Genomic DNA, 23,170 nt, shown 5'->3' with positions numbered 1-23,170 from the left:
AGAATCAAGTGCTTAAAGCCGAGCAATCCTTACTCGAGTGGAGTTATTAAGGTGCGGTCACTGCATACTTAGTTATCCTATTTTTGCATCATGTTGCTCTGTTTCTTGCTAATATTTAGGTTTGTTCTTGACGTTTGAGTGTGGACATTGGAAATCATGCATATATGAGATCATCTGCATACACCTTTGTTTGGTTTTTTGGTTTCTATAGAATCTGCAATCATGCTCTATTTCTTTGCTTTGTTTTGGTTTCTTTGTGAGATGCCTACCAATCATTCTTCAAACCCACCAGCCCTCAGGCACCATCCACAACCACAACCATGGATCTCATACTCATAGAGAAAGCTCTATTAGCAGTGTTCTGCACTATAATTCTGGCCACCACCATCTCTAAGCTTTTGGGGAAGAAATTTAAGCTGCCTTCAGGTTCTCTACCGGTGCCCATTTTCAGAAACTGGCTATAGGTTGGGATGACTTGAACCACCAGAACCTCTCCAACTTAGCGAAGAAATTTGGGGACATTTTCTTGCTGCGAATCGGGTAGCGGAACCTAGTGGTGTTGTTGTTGCCAGACTTGGCGACGGACGTTTTGCACACTCAAGGAGTGGAGTTTGGATCACGCACCAGAAAAGTGGTGTTCGACATTTTCAACGGTAAGGGCCAGGACATGGTGTTCATGGTGTATGAAGAGCATTGGCAAAAGATGCGGTAGATCATGACCGTCCTTTTCTTCACCAATAAGGTGGTTCAACAATACCACCAAATCTTCATTTCCATGCTTCTCTCACTTGCGCACCTTGACCTGACAGTTGAGCTTATGTAGTTGAGAAGGAAATATACAGAAGAGAAAAAGGAGAGTTGTTTCTCATTATATTAAGATTACATTGGCACAAGTATTTATAGGCTAAGTAAGGTGGTTAGTTAAGGTGGGTTTGGAGAGGTTACACGGTTGCTCAGTTACAACTGTATGAGAGGCAGTTAGGGTAGAATCTGTTTGGTTATCATCCTCCCTCAAGCTCAAAGGCGGGTAGGTGACTGTGAGCTTGCTACGGAGGTTACAAAATTGTGTAATAGGAAGGTGCTTTGTGAAAATATCGACAAGCTGATCACAGGAGGGAACATAGCAGATTTGAAGTTCTTGGCGTACCACCTTTTCTCTGATGAAATGTAAATCTAATTTGATGTGTTTGGAACGGGAGTGAAAGACCGGATTAGCAACAAGATTATCAGAAATGGTCTTCATCTTGAGAATGTAATCTAGCATAGAATCACCACCCTTCTTTGTGGTCTGAAATTCAAGGCGAAGCTGCATAATTCGAGCCTTGGACGAAGCAGAAAAAATCTTATGTAAAGCCATCCAAGCTTCATGGGAAGTCTGAAACCCAACAATTTGACCCATAATATCTGGGTTTAAGGTAGAATACATCCAACTAAGAACCATGCGATCAAAACGGCGCCATTGCACAAAATTAGGATTGAGATCCCCAGTAGGTAACTCCTTGGGCGGGCAAGATTTAGTGCCTTCGATATACTCTTCAAAGCCATTAGCATAAACTACATTTTCCATCTGAGTTTTCCAGAGAATGTAATTGTTACGGTCAAGTTTGATGGGGAGGGCATGGTTGAGGGAGAGCAAAGAGGCTGAGTTGTGGGTTGAAGGAGAAGATAACTGGTGTTCAGAAGACTGAGTGGATGACGACATCTCTGTAAAAAAAAATCAGGAAGACAAGGGTAGCTCTGATACCATGACAGCTGAGCTTATGCAGCTGAGAAGGAAATATACAGAAGAGAAAAAGGAGAGTTGTTTCTCATTATATCAAGATTACATTGGCACAAGTATTTATAGGTTAAGTAAGGTGGTTAGTTAAGGTGGGTTTGGAGAGGTTACACGGTTGCTCAGTTACAACTGTATGAGAGGCAGTTATGGTAGAATCTGTTTGGTTATCATGACCTAGGATGACTATTGCTTCCGTGACCTCTCTCATTTTAGTCTCTCTATTTCTTTCGCTTTCAAAAATGCAACCTCAAGTCCAATTCCTAAAACCGCTAAGCTCATTCTCCATCTTGAAAAAAGCCAGTCGGAATAGCTTGAGGAGAGTTGACTCAAGAATCTTATTAAGAAACATTCTGAATTTATCTATCACACCCCAAATTCTGGGCAACCTAGAACTCGACTCGTGACCCCAAGTCAAGGGTTTGACTCTAAGGGTTACTCCTATCTATGCTGGCAATTAATCAAAACAACCTGTTTTTTTTTTTTTTTCTAAACCAACCATCACACTATCTCCTTATCACAATTAAAATAAATCCACCAATCATCTTCCTACCCAAGAGCTCAAATACTTACTATAATCTTTAACTCAAAAAGAACATTTCCAACAACATTTTACAATTAACAAAACATAATTTAACTTACAAAAGTTCATTATACATGTCAAAAGGGTAATATACATTTTAAAACAACCATTATTATGGTTCTTTTGCTTTATGGAATACTTCTTGATCTTTTTGTGGTCCCTCAAAGACTATATCTGCATCTAAAAAATTTTAGAAAATAAAGGGGTGAGCATTTTCACGTTGCTCAATAGGGTGTGTTACACCCAAGTGGGTTAGAAATTCTAGGTCAATAAAACACAACCATATGCCAAAATATAATATTACCTTTACTTAATACACACTAAAAGAAACTCCAACCATACAAATTTAAACCAATCAAAATTATCATTTTCTTTATTCAACCAATGTCTAGCATATCAACAATTCTAAATTTACAAAATAAACAAGTCATTTTAGTCTTGAATAATATATTCAAACATACACTTGATAACTAATACAAATATTTCTTCCAAATGCAACCATGATGCAAATGCTTACACGCAATCACACAATGCACTATCGTTCTCGGGTTTTCACTGAAGGATACGCGTCCGTACCCAAATACACTCCCCATTCGGAGTATTCCCAGGGTAAATTTTTGGGTCTTTCACCCTAGGGATCTTTCTCCTTCTTAATTCGCCTCATATGGGCCTTTTCCTTTCATCACTATTTTATTTTTTTCTTTCTTTTTCCATTTCATACACTTTCACAGTTTTTATCCTTTCTTCACACAATCATGATGCAAATGAATGCCATGAGATTAATCACCCTCATTCACAAGTATCACCAATATTACATAAATTTCCAACTAACCCAAATATAATTGAAATCACAATCATACCACAAATCCAAAGTTTCCCAACAATTCCAATAATTTCAATACTCAAATATAATTATTTTTCAACAATAAAATTTCCAAAAATATTCCAACAAATTCTCAAAAATTCATGTATTAATAAATTATAAATTATATCACAATTTCGTAGTTTTCCAACAATTCTAATAATTTCCAATAATCAAATATAATTATTTTTCCACAATAAAATCACCAAAAATATTCCAACAAAATCTAAAAAAAATCACGTATCAATAAATTATAAATTATACCACAATTTCATACTTTTCCAAAAAATCCAATAATTTCCAATAATCAAATGTAATTATTTTTCCACAATAAAATCACCAAAAATATTCCAACAAATTCTAAAAAATTCACATATCAATAAATTATAAATTATACCACAATTTCGAAAATTTTCAACAATTCCAATAATTTTAACAACCCAAAAGCAACCATTCATCAACCAAAAAGAATTTCCTGAAATTACAAAAATTCCAAAAATATTGCCAATCATCCAATAAAATTCTTATACCACAAACATTACCTATTTAACTAATAACGCCAAGATCTACAATTTTTTTCAAGAAAGAAACATATTTAATTAATGTTTTAGGGTTAGGTTTCCCTATCACAAATTTATGAATTAGACCTTTAAAATCAAGATCAACCACCGTAGAATCATTCCTCTCGTCGAGTAGAACACCTCCTCAAATTTTCATATGAAACAAATGACGTTCGGCAGTCCAAGCGACCGACCAAAAATTCGATGGAAAAACCCTCTCCACAATTGCTGAGCTTCTGCCACTTCCTCCACTTCCTTTTCTCTTTTTCCTTTTTAAAATCTCAATTCCTCTTGTTTTAGCCACCAGCCAAGCCCACAACCCACACCAAATAAGCCTTGAGTTCTTTTTCTTTTTCTTCACAACTCCCACGCCAACAAGCCACTTATGGTATTTATATATATATATATATTAAACAATTTTGAAAATGCCATGCACATCCTTTCTCTTAATTAAATTAGAACCATTAATCTTAAACTCACCTTTCATAATTATGAATTACACCAAACTTATGATTTTCCACCTCATGAAACATACTACCGTATTCATAATTTAATTTACTACAGGTCTGCTATTCAAAAAGTATAATTTGACTATAATTACTTGAAGCATTTTTACTCTAAAATTCACTTAAAACATAATATAATAAACTATTAATAAAATTCAATTTCATAAAAATATTAAATACATAAAATAATTTTTCGGCAACCAAGAATTTGAAATTTGTAATAACCCCTAACCCATTAATTTTACTAATATTTATTTACCAACAAAAATTTAAGTAATTTTCTAAAACTTAATTTCATAAATTAATTAGTCATTCAATTTATAAAAATCAAATTCTCAACCATTTGGTATAACTTTTATTTAATTTACGTCATTTGTAAAATTTTTCAATCGCATCAAAATTTCAAAAGTTAAATTCATAAAATTCACATTTAATTAATTTACCCCTTTTACAATTTTTTTTTTTTAAATTCACATATCAAAATTTACTCTTAGTTTAATTTCAATTCAACTCCGTTTAATGTTACATAATTCTATACAGTTTAATTCAAATTATAAAAAAATCAAATTGATTCATTATAAAATTAAATTCAATTTCTTTTTAATTATCCATCATAACAATTTGATATAATATAAATTTTTACCAAGTTTTTCTTACTACGTTTTTTTTTTATAATTACCCGATAATAATTAAATTAATTCCCGTAACGTACTTAATATTCAAATTTTCAAAACCTAATCTCAATGATTTGATGGCTATATTTTTCTCCAAATCTAAATTTAATTTCTAAATTCCTACTTCTTACATATGACATGGAAAAATTTTCAAATTATTGACTTTTAACCAACTTTTCCAAAATCTCTTCCAATTAGATACTAACACATGGATCTTCACCACTCTTTTTGACCATTTGACCCACAATTTTATGAAAGACTTTATGCTCCTAGAATCTGACGTGTCCTTAAAAACCCGGGTATTACATATCAGTTGCTTTATTTCTCTTTAGTTTGAGAAGGACATTGAGAAGGAGATTTCTGTGACAAAGACGAAGAAGACAAAAAGAAAACTGGAAGAAATAAAGGTGGGGAAGTCAAGGTTCAAAAGGGTATATGTTTTCTGTGGAAGCAGCACTAGGAAGGGAAACTACTACAGAGACGTTGCCATTGAACCGACTCAAGAATTGGTCTTGAGGAGGTTGGATCTCATTCATGGTGGAGGAAGTGTTGGGTTAATGGTTTTGGTTTCTCAGGAAGTTTATTGTGGAGGTGGACATGCACTTAGAATCATCCCTAAAACTCTGATGTGTAAAGATATAACTAAGGAAATAGTATGAGAGATTTGACTTGTAGCCAACATGCACCAAAGAAAAGTTGAGATAGCCTACCATTCAAATTGTTTTATCGCATTACCAGGTGGCTATGGAGGGTTGAAGGAGTCATTGAAAGTCATTACATGGACCCAACTTGGAATCCATGACAAGCCTATGGGTTCGCTGAATGTGGATGGCTATTACAACTACCTCCTTACTTTCATAGACAAAGTATTGGATGATGGCTTCATCAAGCCCTCTCAACATCACATTATCGCCTCTGCTTTAAATGCAAGAGAACCTATTCAAAAACTCGAGGAATACGTGCCTATGCATGGTATAATAGTGGCACCACCACCACTAGCAGTGCAATCCCAGTCGCACATAGGGCCCCACTCCTAGAGTGCAATCCTAGTTACTCCCAGTCCCCACTTCTGCATGGCCACCCCAAGTATATTACCCCAAAGGGCCAAGTGTTTGGTCCTCTTAATTCTTCATCTTTTAATATTCAAAATTTAATTTTTATAAAAATTCAATTCTCAAATAATTTTCCGAAATTCCCATTTTTAAATTTAATTTTCAAAACTTCAATTTTCAAATAATTTTCCAAAATTCAAAATTTCAAATTTAATTTTTTTTTAAAATTTCATTCTCAAATAATTTTTCAAAATTCCAAATTTCAAATTTAATTTTTAAAACTTCCATTTTCAAATAATTTTTTCAAAATTTTAATTTTCAAATTTAATTTTCAGAACTCCCATTTTCAAATAAATTTTCAAAATTCCAATTTTTAAATTTAATTTTCGAGATTTCAATTTTCAAATAAATTTCAAAACTTTAGTTTTCTTTCAAATAGTTTTAATTCCACTCAAGTTTTCAAATATATTTTTTAATTGTACAACTTTTCATCTTTTATTAGGGTTTTAGGTAAAAACAAATCTCGTTTTTAATAAACTTGCTAACTTTCCCTTTAGGTAAGTACTTTCTCAAATTTTATTTGATTTTTAAATAATCTTTTGTTTCTCTTGATTTTAAAATAATCTTTTGTTTCTTTTGATTTTAAATAAGCATGAATATGATTTTTATAATTCTAAAACAATGGAATTTAAGGGATTAATTCATGCAAAAATCAACTGGGCTTTGGTGGGGGCCCTACAAATGAGTTTTCTCTTCTGATTGCCAACTGTTATGCTTAATGAATATTATTTGATCTTTGTCTTACTCTTTGATATACATGTGATAATTTTATACTTGAGCTAATCTTGTTTCCATGATAACGCATTATTACTTGTTGCTAAGGTACGATCTCACTCCCACTTTTCTTATTCTTATGCATGATTCGTTTTATTATTTGATCATTGCATTGGTATCCATTGATTTCCTTATCAATTGTCACACTTGCTTCACCTTCTTTAGTAGAGACCCATTTTTAGGGACTTAGATGGGTGCTACGGTCTTTTTACCGTACCTTCCCAATAAGTTACCTGACCCCCGGACTTCACTTTGGTTTTCCACAGACCGTCTTTTCCAAATAAGGAGTCACACTTAGGGTTTTCTTTTTTATTTTATTTTCCCTTAAAAATAAAACAAAGAGTGATGACTCCAAGTCTTTTCTAAAAATCATATTTTCACCAAATAAATAAGAAGCAAGTCACGCCATCGAGTGGGAACGCATCATCCAAAAATACGGGGTCCACAGTTTAATTCTCAAAAAGATTGAGGAAAAGTTAGAAGGAAATAAAATATAGAGAAAAAAATAGATTACTTCAAGATTGTTTCACTTATTTTTTTCCTTTTGTATATAAAAATTATCTTTTGTATTTTCTATAATAAAATGAAATATGAGAAAATTATTTTCCTTGATACTTTTTTTTCTTTCCTTAATACTTTATAAGAACCAATAACATAAATACATTTATAATGTACGAGAAAGTTTTAATTTTGGAAAGCATAACAAATATTAGCTTTTTATATTTTAAAACTAATTGAAAATGTTGGTTTTATAAATACTTAGATGAATGTGAATTATATTTTTGGATCCTGATAATATATATATATATATATATATATATATATATATATATATACATTGGAATTGATGGTAGTTTATTTGAGTTTTAATACAAATAAGAGGCTGAAATTCATTTCTAATCCACATTTTATAATTCTAATGTTGTTATTTTCATTGTTCAATGATGAATTTATAAAAATTTGTGAAATTTAAATTTCATTGAGAATTAGATGAATTATGATACAAAAATATTGTTGCACATGATAGAACTTTAGTTTTGATTTTTGAGTTTTAGGTATTTATTTTGTACTAATTCAAGTGATTTTCATGCTATTGATTTAATTTTTTAGATATTAATTCATGAGGAAACTTTATAAAAATTTTCAAGTATTAGAAATATTAAAAACACTTTCTAGAATCAGTGCTAAGCGGGCTCTTAATCTATTTTTCATTGGACCCCACATTTGGGTGTGGGATTTTTTATATTTATTTTCATGTTAGTTTTTGACAAGGACATTGTTGGTGACTTTTCATGGAAGTTCGTAGAATCCAAATTTAATTAATAAATTCAGGGTATGACCAACATCACCAGTTTGCCACTTATTCATTTCATATCAACTATCTTTATCTTCACAAGGAATTTTTCTTTTATCTCAAGACATGATTAGAGAGTTTAATGGAAGTGTTTTGTTCATATGGAATTGTTTTAAGACTTTCTTAGTGTATGTTGATTGGTAAATAATATTCCACTTGAAATATGCTCAAGATGTCGATGGAGCAAAATTTTGTCTTTCCAAAAGCTTTCACCTTAAATACCTTTTTTAAATAAATCTTTATTATCGTGAGCTCTTTAGGAATTTCAATAATATTTAAGTCATCAACTTATATATAATAATCAATTTTTGACTTCTTAATGAACACACATGGACAAATTAGATGATATACATATTCTTCATTTACTATATTTTTGCTAAGGTTGTTGTACCATATGTATGCAGATTGCTTCAATGTATAAAATATTATTGTAGTTTTATTGAGTATAAACTACAGAGTTCTAAGATTAATGCTTCAAGTATTTTAAATTTGTTAGAAATTTTTGTATATCTTCTTATATGATTTGTTTTATCATTGCTTTCCTCAAGTTGTATATTAGCCTTAAAACCTTCCCCATTGATTATCATGTCAATATTGTATATATTATTAGGGCGTAATACTTAAACATGTCCAATGAAAAATTTTGAATAATGACTTTGAGAACACATTTCCAAAAAAAAAAAAAAAAAAAAGGAAGAGGAAGAAGAAATTCAACCATTAATTTAGGCGGTGTTTGATACATACCAGAAAATATCTATATATTTTTTTAAATAAAATGTTTTAGATTTTATATAAAAGTTTTATTTTTTAGAAAAGAAAATTATATCCAAATAATACCGTACCTTTTTAAGTCAATATAACTTAGAATGATTTTGTCTTTCCTAATCTATTATTGTACACAAATTTTGATTTCAAGACAAAAAATCCAATAAAAGTTAAAAGGAAAAGAAAAAAAAATGAGACTCATCATTAAAAAAATTTCTTTTAATTGACTCATAGAAAAAAAAAAAAAAAAACACCTAAAAGAGACAAACAATATCAATGTGAAATGGTAGCATTAATACAATTGTTGATAATATTTTACTACTAATAATAAAAATAAAATGATCACTGGGTAGTTGGGCATTTTAAGAAAAGAATATGGGTTTGTATCTCCATTGACTTTGATATGAACATGGTGATTATAGATATTATTAATTCAATCAAAACCATCGAGGAAGTGTTGGAACCCACCCAATTAGGTATTGATAATATTTTACTAAAAAAATAAATTTATTGCATTCTCTAATTTAACATAATAAAAAGTCTATTTATAATAAACTAATCATACTTGTAATAGGACTCTAATTCCTATTAGACTAAAAGTTCTAATTAACATAGGAAGCCTAAATAAATAACAATTCCTAACATTTATCAAATTTCTAAACTTATTCTAATTTGACTTTAAGTCGGATTATAATTTCAATAGCTTCCCTTAATTCAAATTATAAAGTCAGTCACACCAAGCATCATCTTCAACTTCTCGAACACGTCTGTCTTTAATGACTTAGTAAAAATATCTACAACTTGATCTTCTGATCTACAAAACTCAAGTTCAATCTCTTGATTTTTCACAAGTTCCCTAATATAATGAAATTTGATGCTTATGTGTTTGCTTCTACCATGAAACATCGGATTCTTTGTCAATGCTATAGTAGACTTATTATCACACAAAATCTTTATAGGACCCTTCTGTTCATACTTCAATTCACTAAGCATCTTACATAGCCAAACGAATTGACATGTTGTGGAAGTAACAACCATGTATTCAACTTCTGTAGTTGATAATGCTACAACTTGTTGCTTCTTTGATGACCATGAGAATGCTCATGTTCCAAGATAAAAAAAAGATGTCCAATAGTACTCTTTCTAGTCTCTACATCACCTCCCCAATTACTATCCATGTAGCCCACTAAACTAAAGTTGTTCGAGTAGGAGTAGCAGATTCCATGATCATGAGTACCATTTACATACCTCAAAATTCGCTTTGCCACTTGCAAGTGTGGCTGATATGGTTTTTCCATAAATTGACTAATAATTCCCACTCCATAAACAATATCTGGTCCAATAAAAGTTAAATAACGAAGACTTTCTACTATGTCCTTGAAATATGTGAGATTTACTAATTCTTCAATGCCTTCCTTTTTCATTTCTAGTCGCTCTGCAATAGAAGTATGGATTGTTGATGATGATTCCATCTTGAATAGCTTTAGAATGTCTAAATCATACTTCTTTTGTGAGATAAAGATACCATCATCTGTTTGTTGGACTTCAATTCCAAGAAAAGAGGACTTTAATCCCAAATATGTCATTTCAAATTGTTGTTTCATTGTCTTCTTGAAATCTTCAAACATCTGTTGACAATTTCTTATGAAGATTAAATCATCCACATAGAGGCATACAATAATTACATCACCATTAGAATTTGACTTGACGTAAAGTGTCTACTCAAAATGACTCTTTTGAAATCCATGTTGTAATAGATAAGTATCAATCCATGTGTACCAAGCGCATGGTGCCTACTTTAACCCATATAATGCCCTATTGAGTTTGTAAACCTATTTCTCTTATCCTTTCTTGATATCCTGATGGTTGTTCAAACAAAACCTTTTCTTCAAGTACACCATTAAGAAAAGATGACTTCACATCCATTTGGTGAATTTTCCACATTTTTTTTAGTTATAAGTGGAATTATTATGCGAATGGTATCTAGTCTAGCAACTAGGACAAAAACTTTAAAATAATCAATACCTGGCTTATGTTTATAGCCTTTTGTAATCAATCTTGCCTTTAACTGATCAACTTTACCATAAGGTTTATATTTTGTCTTATAAACCCATTTAACACATATTGGCTTTTTTCCAACTGGAAGAGAAGTTATCTCCCATGTATTGTTCTTCTCTATGGATTTAATTTCTTCATTCATTGTTTGAATCCACTTCTCATCACTTGCTACTTCTTCATATGAAATAAAATCACAATATGCAAATAGAAAAAAGTTAACTAAACATTCATTAGTAATTTAAGTATCTTTCATGACTTCATAATCCTTTAGATGTGCATACATAATATGAGAACATTTTGGGTGACCTTGTGATTTAGACTACTACTCTGTTTCTATTTGCATAGGAGAAATTCTAATTGGAGAAGAAGTATTTGAAGTAGAAATATCTATTGTAGAATCCTTATGAAAGTAATTTAAGTATCTTTCATGACTTCATAATCCTTTAGTCATTTTTATGTTAATTGTCCCATACTCAACAAATTCCAAAAAATATTTGGAATAAAATATACATCTACTATAGTAACATCAATAGTCTTTAGAACATATTTTAACATTGCCTTTGCCCAAGATCGAAAATTTGGATTTGTTTCCAAAATTAACATCGTCTCGAATTGATTCATCTAATTGTGAAAACAATTCTTTCTTACCACACATATGATTACTGCATCCTGTATCAAGATACTAAACATCTTGTCAATCTACATTTGATGTTGCTACATTATAGGCCAATACCAAGTTCTGCTCTACATTGGTAGTGTTTTCTTGTTCACCTTGTTCATTTTGCAATTTTGTTCGACATTCTAACTTATAATGTTCATACTTTTGCATCTAAAACTGTGGATCCGCATTTTTCACGTGCACCCCCACTCAATAGTTTTGGAAAAATCGGAATGACCACTTATTTTATTTTTATTTTAAAGGGAAAATAAAACAAGAAATAAAACCCTAAAAAATGACTTCATAGTTTTTGGAAAAACATGTCTTTGAAAAACCCGAGTCTAGGTCTAGGGATCAGGTTACTTATTAGGAAGGTACCTCTAGGAGGTAGCACCCCTCTAAGCCCTATAAAGGTCTCTACTATCTAAGTTGAGGGAATTGGGGCAATTAATTGGTTGATTATGGATACTTAAGTAAACAAGGTGATTTAAAAAAATAGCATGCCAAACAAGAAAGCCAATCATAATCATAGAGAAGATTTAGGGTGCGTACCTGGGCTGCTTCTCTAGCGTTATCACAAGACATCAAAGTTCTCCAATTGGTAGTCGTGTGAATGTATCTTCTTTACGTGGAGATGTATGTTAAATCTTCTTTCAAAGGAGTGGTGCGGCTGGTTCTCAATGCATGGTGCGACTATGGTGAGTTCCTCTTCAATTTGCAGTTGTGAGGGTACCTTTGGGCTATTGGGTCGACCTTGGATTCATAGGGTCAAGGCTATTCCATATTCCATTCATTAGAAAGTGAAGTTTATACATGACATGCAGGTCATCATGGTACAGTCTCCTAGAGATATGTTTACCTCTTCCGAGTTTGTGCTTCAGATCATTCATAGTGAGGATGACCTATTTTTGACCGGGTTTACATTTGATGAAGTGTAGACTCTTGAGGTTAAAGACTTCTGCAGAGATTTTGTAGCTATATCATTTGATTGGCATAACAGTACTGTGATACTTGACATGATGGGGGGTATGTCTTTTATGCCTAACATGGGGCTAGAACAATGACAACAAGGGCCTATGAATTTTATAGCTACTGTTGACCATGATACACCATTTAGGCTTGGGTTTGTTCCTACAAAGGCCGACTATAGGTATGTGGCACGTCTGCACCAGGAGAGGGTGAGAGCCCATCTGACTTGCACACCATTCGATTATCTTATTCATCCTTATAGGATGAGCTTGGCAGACTATTTCACCAGAGGATCATAAGTTCATCCTCATATGGTGGATTTTGGCGTTGTGACTGATATAGAGGAAGTGGATGAGATTTAGCATCAGTTTCACCATTTACAGTTAGGAGATGAGACTTTTGGCGCACCAGTTTCAATGATGATTGCTCTTTTGTCATAAGATTGAGCCAACTTCTTATTTTTTGTGCTTTCCAGAGAAGACTACCGATTGTGGAGTAGATGTTGAGCCTATTGGGGAGACTGATGGAGTTTTTCTTCATGATGAGTATCGAGATGAGATGGATATGATGAGTATGAGTCAGATTGCCGAGATGGTTCAGCCTGAGCCTGCTTCACCATTCGACCTGTTCAGGGTGTCTGCTATCGAGGTTGCCGAGGAGATCCAGACAGTCCTTGCTTCAAAGCTTATGGAGGATGTTGCAGTTGGTGATGATTTGTTTGAGGAAACTTTTAGCTCTATTGAGGGAGTGTCCGGCTTTATGGACCCACCTCTTTCATTTGACATTTTATCGGGATTCATTTCCCATCCTGATGATGTTTATGATCCGCATTTATGGATTTGAGTATTTTCAAGTATTTGCCTGTCTCTTATGATAGTATTTGTACATTTGCACCCCACTCACTCACTCCATAGATACTTGATGTAGATGATGAGATTGCGCAACCCGATTCAAATAGAGAGTCTTTTGATCATGACTCAAATCCCATAGATGAAAGAGTTTCACTTGCTACATGGGATGTTGAGACTGTTGATTTTAGCACAGAGGATCAGCCTAAAGAGCTGAAGATTGGTTCATCCCTATCTACAGATGAGAGGAATAGACTTATTCATTTACTTGGGTCATACTTGGATGTCTTTGCATGGTCTTATGAGGACATGCCAGGTTTTGATCCCTCTATAGTCCAACACTATTTGCTTATCTTGCCATATGTCAGACCAGTTAAGTAGAAATTGAGGCGATTGCACCCATGTTGGAGTCTACAGGTGAAAGAGAAAATTCAGAAACAACTCAGTGTTGGATTTATATCAGTGGTTGAGTATCCAGAGTGGTTGGCTAATGTTGTCCTTGTTCTTAAAAAGGATGGCAAAGTTAGAGTTTGAGTTGATTTTAGAGACCTTAATAAAGCCAACCCTAAGGATGATTTTCCTCTCTCACATATTGATTTGTTGGTCGATAGCACTACAGGCCATTCAATGTTGTCTTTCATGGATGGATTTTTAGGGTATAATCATATTTTGATGGCTCCAGAGGATATGAAGAAGACAACCTTCATTACCAAGTGGGGTACCTACTGTTACAGAGTTATGCCAGTTGGGTTGAAGAATGCAGGAGCTACTTATCAGAGGGCCACTATTACTTTGTTTCATGACATGATGCATAGGAATGTGGAAGTTTATGTGGATGATATGATTGTGAAATCCCGAGGCAGAGCAGATCACTTAGTGGCTCTAGAGAGATTCTTTGAGAGGATTCAGAAATTCAAATTGAGGCAAAACCCCAAGAAATGCACCTTTGGAGTGACTTCTGGGAAATTATTGGGGCATATGGTTAGTGAGCGAGGCATAGAGGTCAACTCGGATAAGATCAAAGCCATACTTGACATGCCTGTTGATGTGCTGGTTCATAAGTATACAAATCATTCAAGAAATATAATTGTACCTAAGTACAGATATCGAACCCACAAGAACTATGCTACTAATTACTAAAATTTATTATTTCCACTACTATTTGATCAATTGAATTTTTAAAGTTGCAGAAGAAGGTAACTTAAACAGTTAAAGAAAATAAATTCAAACTCTTATGATTTAAACAATCTAGGGCTTTGATTTCATTACAAACACTTTCATGCAATTGATTGCTTAACCTAATTTATGTTATGCTTTATTTGAAGATTTAAATCCCTAAGCCAACCAATATTTTCTCTCAAAATATATTAGATTGCTCCTTAAATTACTAACCCAACATATCTCTATATGAATTTAAATCTAAAGGAGTAATTAAGATCTATGGAATTATTATAGATTTAACTATTAATCTCTTAGAAGATGGTAATGTATCTCTACTATTCATTCATTCTAACGTAATCTACTCTATGGATGTAATTTATATTCTAACTCTCGTTATCAACCTAAACCATGAATTCAATCAAAACTTGGGCCCTTAAGAATTGAAAGCTTTAAGTGTAGAATAGATACACAAATAAATTGATGCAAAATAGATAATTAAATTAAATTAATCAAAAACATAAATCGTGACTGAGTTACTTCTCAGCCCTAGACAAAGGAAATTAGTTCCTATTAAGATGAAGAATAAACATCCTGAATTTCAATCATAAAGAAAATGGAAGAATAAACCAGAAAAATAGAAAGAAATCTACCAATCCCCTTCTTGTTCTCTAAGCTCCTTCTTCTCCCAAGTCTCCAAGATCCTCAAAATAAACCTTACTTTTGTCTATTTATAGCCCTGGTATTGCAATAACGTTCCACCTAATTCGGATCTGAATAGAATAAGATAAGAACGAATAATTTTCAAATTTTAAATACTGCACTGTGGCGCTTAATGCTTCCCATTGCAGCACTTTAGTCTCGGGTCCTGAGAATTTCTAAAATTCCTTTAGGTGCCACAGCGGACAAGTTCCTCTTGCCACAACGGTTTTGTCTCGGGTCCCCAAGTATGATTTTCCACATGAGTGCGCCGCAGTGCTTAAGTACTTCCCGCCGCAGTGCTTTCCTCTCAGGTAAATTACATAAATTGTCACGTAAGAGGCCGTCGCGGTGCTTGAGAGCTTTCGCCATGGCAGTTTTCACATTTTCGCCGAACTTCATATTTTTCTTCCAATTTAGCCTTGTATTGCTTTCTTTTTGCACTCTGGGCTATTTGAGACCTAAAACAATAAATAGTAATGATTGCTAAGATAAAATTACTCTTAAACTAATGAAACATCAAGTTAAATCATAGATAATAAGTCGCTCTAAATCAACTTATCAAATTCCCCCAAACTTAACATTGGCTAGTCCTCGAGCAAAAACAAAATAATAATCTAACATAAAACTATCCTAAAAACAATTAAATCACAAACTAAATCAAGACTCAAAACTTCTCAAACTTCAAGAATCAAATTCATTCGTCAAGTTTAATTCATTATATTGTCTCAAAGATTACTAATAACACAACACCGTCAAGAATCTATCGAACATTACAAAAATTAGAAAGGTCACTCAAACATTCATTCCATTCAAACCTTCAATCTTCCGAAAAATCCAAGTAAGCAACTTTCAAACAATCAATTCTACTAGCCAGATAATTTTATAAAAACAATTGTAGACAAAGTTGACCTCTAAGAAGTAATGTATGATATCAAATCTAATAGGCTTGGCTTTCTTGTCACTCTCCACTAATGTAGACTCATCATGTTACCTCAGATCAAAAGGTCTTTAATAAGCTTGTAATGTTATGCTAAGGTGTTGGCTCACAAAGAATGGAAATGATAAATTCAAAGAATGAGAACACTCACAATTGAACAAAATGTAACAGACTCAAGAGCTTTTAATACTAACATCAGTTCATATCATCTTGAAACTTTTCATACTTTTCCTTTCTTTCGTGCTCATAAACACTTTTCCTTTCTTTCGTGCTCATAAACACTTTTCCTTTCTTTCGTGCTCATAAACGCTTTTCACATATTTCACCACTAATGCCATTTTTTTTTTCACACATTCTTCCTTTAATTCTTCAAAACCCCCAAACTTATTATAGTTGGGGTTAACAATACACTTTTCCATCATTTTCTCCTTAATAAAATATTTTTGCTCTCAAACAAAATAAATAACAAACATGTAAATGTTCTCATCAAGGGTAAGGATAAGTGTTTAGGCTTAACATAGGTAGGAAGATAGGTTTAAAGAAAGAAGAATAAGCTAGCATTATATAAAAGGGCTCAAATAGGTAACTAGCGGATAAACTATTCTGGGTAAGGTAAGAAAAGCTCAAACGATCCAAAAATAGCCTAAATCATCTCCTAAGTAACATGAAAATCTAGGATTTCACCTCGAGCAACAATCAACCAAGTTCTAAATTTTTTTGAGATCTCTAATCATCCAAAATTGTCTAAATAAAATGTCTCTAAGCATGCAAAATAGGATCGTTATCAAAATCACCATACTAAACCAACATCGAATCTCAAATCCAAGCAGAACAAACACCCAAATTATCCTCCAAATCTAAGTAATATGAAATTCCATCTCAACAACCACGCATCATAGCAATCAAGATATTATCATTGACTATATGAATCAACTCGAAAAAATAATGCTTAAAAATCAAGAAGTTACGAAAACATTTTTAACTGAACTTAGCTAAACCCAAAAGAAATTAATTGTTCCGCCCAAACTTAATTACTTTCATTGCCCTCAATGAACAAAAGAAAATAAAGTAAGGAAAAGAAAAACTCTGTTTTTGATGAATTTTTGGGACACATTGAAAAATCGCTCATTTCTCATTCAGTAGTGTCTAAAAGAAAAATAAAAAGAAAATTCTTTGACCAAATAAGATGGTTAGCTAATATCAGTAATCATAACTTAGATTATACAAACCAAAATAAAATAAAGTAAAAACTAAATAAAATAACAAAAATAGAAAATAAAACATAAAAATTTATTATAGTTTCTTATCATCATCCTCATCACCACTAACATCTCCGTCATCCTCCATTGGTTGTGAAGAGGCATGCTCCTCTGGTTGTAGACAACCCGGAAAAACTGGCATAGTCGAAAACTGAGACATATCCACCGCCATTCCAATTGCCAACATCCTCATCATCTCTCCAGTAGTATTATTTGAGGAATACTAATAATTAATCAATTGTTGTAGCTGCTCACCCTGTTGAGTAACCTGACCCTCTAATTTTTCCATATGCTCGACCATAGTAAGGGGCCTTAAAGAAGAAGACTGTCGCCTTGCCTGTGAACCTTGAACAACCGACCCTATTCTGTCATTCCCCTTCATTGCCTGCACCTTATTATCCGTTATTGCCAACATAGGAGTTTAAGCCTCCTCATTCGGTCCATATTGGACCCCACTAGCAGCGTACATAGCAATAATCAGTGATGGATAAAATAAGGACATGGATGAATGCTTAGCATACTGAATGATATGAGATGATAAAAATTTCCCCAAATCCAGAGACTTTCCGGTAACAATAGAATAAATAAGCACTACCTGCTCCTTATTAATGTCACTAAAATGTCTTATTGGCATCAACCTCGCTGCCAAGAAATAATACCAAGCTTTACATTCCCTAGTTAACTCAATACTTGGGAAGGTGATTGACTTATCATCTGACATCTTCCATTGAGTGCCCAAATCTGTAATAGTCCACAATACCTCTTTATAAAAAGACATTAATAGTATGTCTACTGAAACCTACTTATTTTCCTCTCACAAATACCTTTCGGTGACGATGTTTAGGCGCATTGGCATAAAATTCCCTAACAACCGGAATAATAGCAGCTAGAGGTTGAGCACAAAAATCATCCCATTTTCTCTCTCGAATATTAGTAGTAATGGTTGGCCAATTTATTCCAATTACACACAAACCCCTCTCAGCTATCGGGTTTTGGTTTGAAACAGAGTCATAATATCTATTCTGGGCATTTTGCCTAACAAATTTGGTTTTATCAAATTGTATCACACCCCTGGCCTTCATTTTCTTGCTACCAGATGCATCCATATTCAACACAATCTTCAATCCAATAACAAATCATAGAAACAAAAATCAAAGGTAGAAATTCTTACCAAATTGCAGCTAAAAGGTAGAAACAATCACCCTAAATCGCGACCCAACAAGAAGACGGACTGAATCTGCGAGTTTCCTTTCAAAATTACACGAAATGAATTTCAATCTTGCTAAATCTCTAAAACCCGTGAGTAATCCCAAAAGAAAACAAAGAATTTGAAGTTTAAATATGATTAGGATCGAAAGATGGAGAGGAAATGAAGAGAAGATGAGAAAATGAGCAAAACTATTTGTGAAAAATGAAAAAAGATGGCCCTTTAAAACACCTACTTACTCATCGCGTAGTGGCGCTCAAGTCATTCTGCTGCAGCATAAAACCCTAATTTTTACCAGATAAACTCAATTGGGGGTGATTGTTGTGGTGCAAAGCTTAGCCCACCGCGGCGGTTTAGCCTCGGGTCTTTTTATGATGCAGCATTTGAAGAGTCAGCTACGACACACAATGCCTCCCGCTGCGGCGCCTTTCTTTAGGTATGTAAAAAGCCCTTTTTTTCTTGAAAATAAAGAAAAAGTAGTTAAAAATAAATAAATAAATAAAATCTTAAACTACCAAACAATTAACTCTAAAAATTCACTAACTAAATTAAATTTGAAGCAAAATAAAAATAAAATTGATGAAAATCCTAACAACTAAAATAATTCAAAATTTGAAAATAAAAATTGCTCAAAATAAATTGGGTTGCCTCCCGAAAAACGCTAAAATTTAAGTCGTTAGCTAGACTTTCTCCACTCTTCTACTTTGGAATTGAAAGCACAAATGACACACTTTTGGTGATAAAATTACCTCCTAAAAAATGCTTTAATCATTGCCCGTTCACTATAAAAGTTCCCTTTGATGGATGATGAATTTCTATTACTCCTGATGGTAAAACCTTGCTAACTATGAATGGACCAGACCATCGTGTTCTTAACTTACCTGGAAAAAGCTTGAGACATGAGTTGAAAAGAAGAACTTGTTGAACAACTTCAAAATCGCGCTTCTGAATATGCTTATCATGCCATCTTTTTGCCTTATCCTTATAAATCTTAGCATTCTCATAAGCATTATTACAAAAATCTTCCATCTCATTTAATTGTAACAATCTCTTCTCCCCTGCAGTTCGTAAGTCAAAATTCAAAAATTTAATAGCCCAAAATGATTTGTGCTCCAGCTCAACCAGAAGATGACATGATTTACCATAAACCAATTGATACGGAGACATCCCAATAGGTGTCTTGAATGTCGTTCTATAAGCCCATAAAGCGTCATCCAACTTACTTGACCAATCCTTCCTAGAAGAATTAACTGTTTTCTTCAGAATTCGCTTGACCTCACGATTAGATCCCTCAACTTGACCACTTGGTTACGGATGATAAGGAGTAGTTATATGATTTGTTACTCCATATTTACCCAATAGTGATTCAAATTGACTGTTATAAAAATGAGATCCCCCTATCACTTATGATAGCTTTTGGTATACCAAATCTTGCAAAAATGTTCTTCTTAAGAAATTTAACCACCGCCCTAGCATCATTGTCTGCAATACCTCAGCTTCAACCCATTTTGAAATGTAATCTACAATAACCAAAATAAAATGATTAGCATAAGAGGATGGAAAAAGACCCATAAAATCAATACCTCATACATCAAACAATTCTATTTCTAGAATATTTGTTAAAGGCATCTCATTTTTCTTAGATATATTTCCAACCCTTTGACATCTATCACAATTGGCAACAAAATTAAATGAATCTTTAAAAAGAGAAGACCAATAAAATCCTGATTGTAAAACTTTGGCTGCAGTTTTAGTAGCTCCAAAATGTCCTCAAACTTCACGAGAATGACAATGATGTAGAATACTCTCCATCTTCTCTTCCGACACATATCTCTTAATTATTTGATTGACACATTGGTTATATAGGAAATGATCATCCCATATATAGTACTTAAGATATGAGAAAAACTTCTTCCTCCTTTGATAAGTAAGTTCGGGACACAATATCTTCTTAGCCAAATAGTTGACAATGTCTACATACCATGGCGCTTCTTGATGCGACTCATGGTAGCTTAGCTTTAAAGGCGTATCAACAAAATTTATACCTTAGATACTATTACTAAAGTAGCCAAGCTACTATAGCATAGTGGTTCTAGGATCGTTCACTGGGAAGGGTTTTCGCAAACACAAGTGATATTCAAATTAGGAAAATAGGTGATTTTCTTATGGATGTTAGCTTTAAAAGAAGATGTAAATGTTTTAGAAAGATTTAAACTAATTTAAGCTAACATTAAAGACTAAAATGAAAGGGTGTAAAAACAAGTTTCTCAAAGATAGGATAGCTATGCTCTGGCTCTTATGCAAATTGGAAATCTCAGGATAGGCTCCTCGCGTTGGGGTTGCAACTATGGTGATGCTTGCTTCCCGAACCGGTATGGATTTAGCAAATCAAGTTTTAATCCTTTAAAATGGCAAAACAGATGGTAGTGAATTTCATCAATGGTTATTCACCTTAGACTTCCTTTGAATGGCTCGTAAGAGATAACTAATGGTCTAAAGCCAAAAGCTTACCAAATATTGGCAACTCAAAGTCATTCCAGGTGATAAACTCACCTTTCAATGGCCATTGAAATTGGTTCTAATGGATTAATGCAAAACTTGGAATTGAAAACCTCACCTTCCAATAGCTCGTAGGAGATAACTAATGGATAGAAATCCAAAAGCTTATCAAGTATTGGCCATTGGAAGTTGTCCAATGGAAATAAAAACTAAACTTTGCATTAATGAACTATTAATGAAAAACGATTACCTTACCTTCCGGGTGCGAGAAATTTTCATGGGAATGCATCCAAGCCATCACATAACATCCATACTTTGAGAAACTTAAAAGGTTTTAGCCTCTCATCCTTGGGGATTTCATCCACCAAGGATGTTTGGCTACTAAGAAAATAGAAATGGGGAAGAACCGGAGAAGAGAGAAAAACCAAGCTTTATATATTTCTATATATATATTACATGTCTTCCATAAACGGATGCAAAGGAGTTTATATAGAGAAGTTTTTCCAACCTTCCTAGCTAAGAAATCTTATGGTTGGTGGATTACAAGGAGAAGAATGGAAATTTATACAAAAATATCTAAAAGAAAAGATCTCGTGTGGAGTCGGCAAAACAGGGGAGGGGTGTGCGAAATTTTCGCACACCTGAAGGAGGTATGCGAAATTCGCACACCATTCAGGAGGTGTGCGAAATTTTCGCACACCTGGAGCAGTTTTCTTCCGAAGGTCATAACTTCCTCGTTTCAGCTCCAAATCGTACACGGTTTGAAGCGTTGGATTCTTGACTTCTTGAGCTTTGAAATGATATATAGCATATAAAAAATGGACTTCGGGAAGTGCTCCAAAAGTTCCAAAGAAGACTGCAGCTGCTGTCCTCTGTTTTCCTCCTTGCTTTTCTTTGCTTCTCTTTTGCTTTTCTTTGCTTTTCTTTGCTTTTCTTTGCTTTTCTTCTTTGGTTGGCTTGTCTAAGTAGCTCCTCCATCATTTGGCATGCTTGAATTGATTCATAAGCTGATATAAACATGTAAACTTGCCACAAAATGGTTAAAACCAATTACTAAGGACCTTAATGAATTAATTGGGTTAAATGAATATGATTACTACTCAAAGGTGCTTAAAACCATTATAATTAGGTCTACAAAATAGCACTTTTTGGTAGTAATCACTTCTTCAACTACAAAAAGATGCTCATCAGGAAATCTTTCATTAATATCATCATCAACTCCTTCATTAGGCTCCTCATGATTCATTCTAGAAAGATGATCTACAACTAAATTCTTGATTCCATTCTTATCTTTGATTTCCAAGTCAAATTCTTGTAGCAATAAGATCCAATGAAGTAGCCTTGACTTTGCATCTTTCTTAGCAAAAAAATACCTTTAAGTTGAATGGTCGGTATAGACAATCACCTTAGAACTTATCAAATAAGACCGAAATTTGTCAAAAGCATAAACAATTGTTAAAAATTCTTTTTTAGTAGTTGCATAATTTACTTGAGCCTTTGTTAAAACCTTGGTAGCATAATAAATCAGGTTAAAAATTTTACATTTCCGTTGCCCTAAAACAGTACCTATAGCAAAGTCACTAGCATCACACATTAATGTAAAAGACAATTCCCAATCAGGTGCAACAATAACAGGAGAAGATATTAGTTTAGACTTAAGAGTTTCAAAAGCATTTAAACATTCCTTAGAAAAATAAAAAACTGCATCCTTAACTAATAAATCACAAAGAGGTTTAGAAATTTTTGAAAAGTCCTTAATGAATCTTCTATAAAATCCTGCATGACCAAGAAAACTTCTAACTCCCTTAACATTTGTAGGTGGTGGCAGCTTCTCAATCACATCTATCTTGGCACAATCCATCTAAATTCCTTTTACAAAAATACGATGTCCTAACATAATACCTTCTTTTA

General features: G+C 33.2%; 1 pseudogene; it reads left to right on the top strand.

The window, feature by feature from the left end:
- The first annotated feature begins 320 nt into the window (after positions 1-320).
- The window catches only part of LOC117933238, a 58,690-nt pseudogene continuing 35,840 nt past the window's right edge, over positions 321-23,170 (top strand).

This window comes from Vitis riparia, chromosome 16 (assembly GCF_004353265.1).
Source record: "Vitis riparia cultivar Riparia Gloire de Montpellier isolate 1030 chromosome 16, EGFV_Vit.rip_1.0, whole genome shotgun sequence".
Taxonomy (NCBI): Eukaryota; Viridiplantae; Streptophyta; class Magnoliopsida; order Vitales; family Vitaceae; genus Vitis; species Vitis riparia.
Note: the sequence above shows the minus strand (reverse complement) of the source record. Positions and strands in the feature narration are given on the sequence as shown.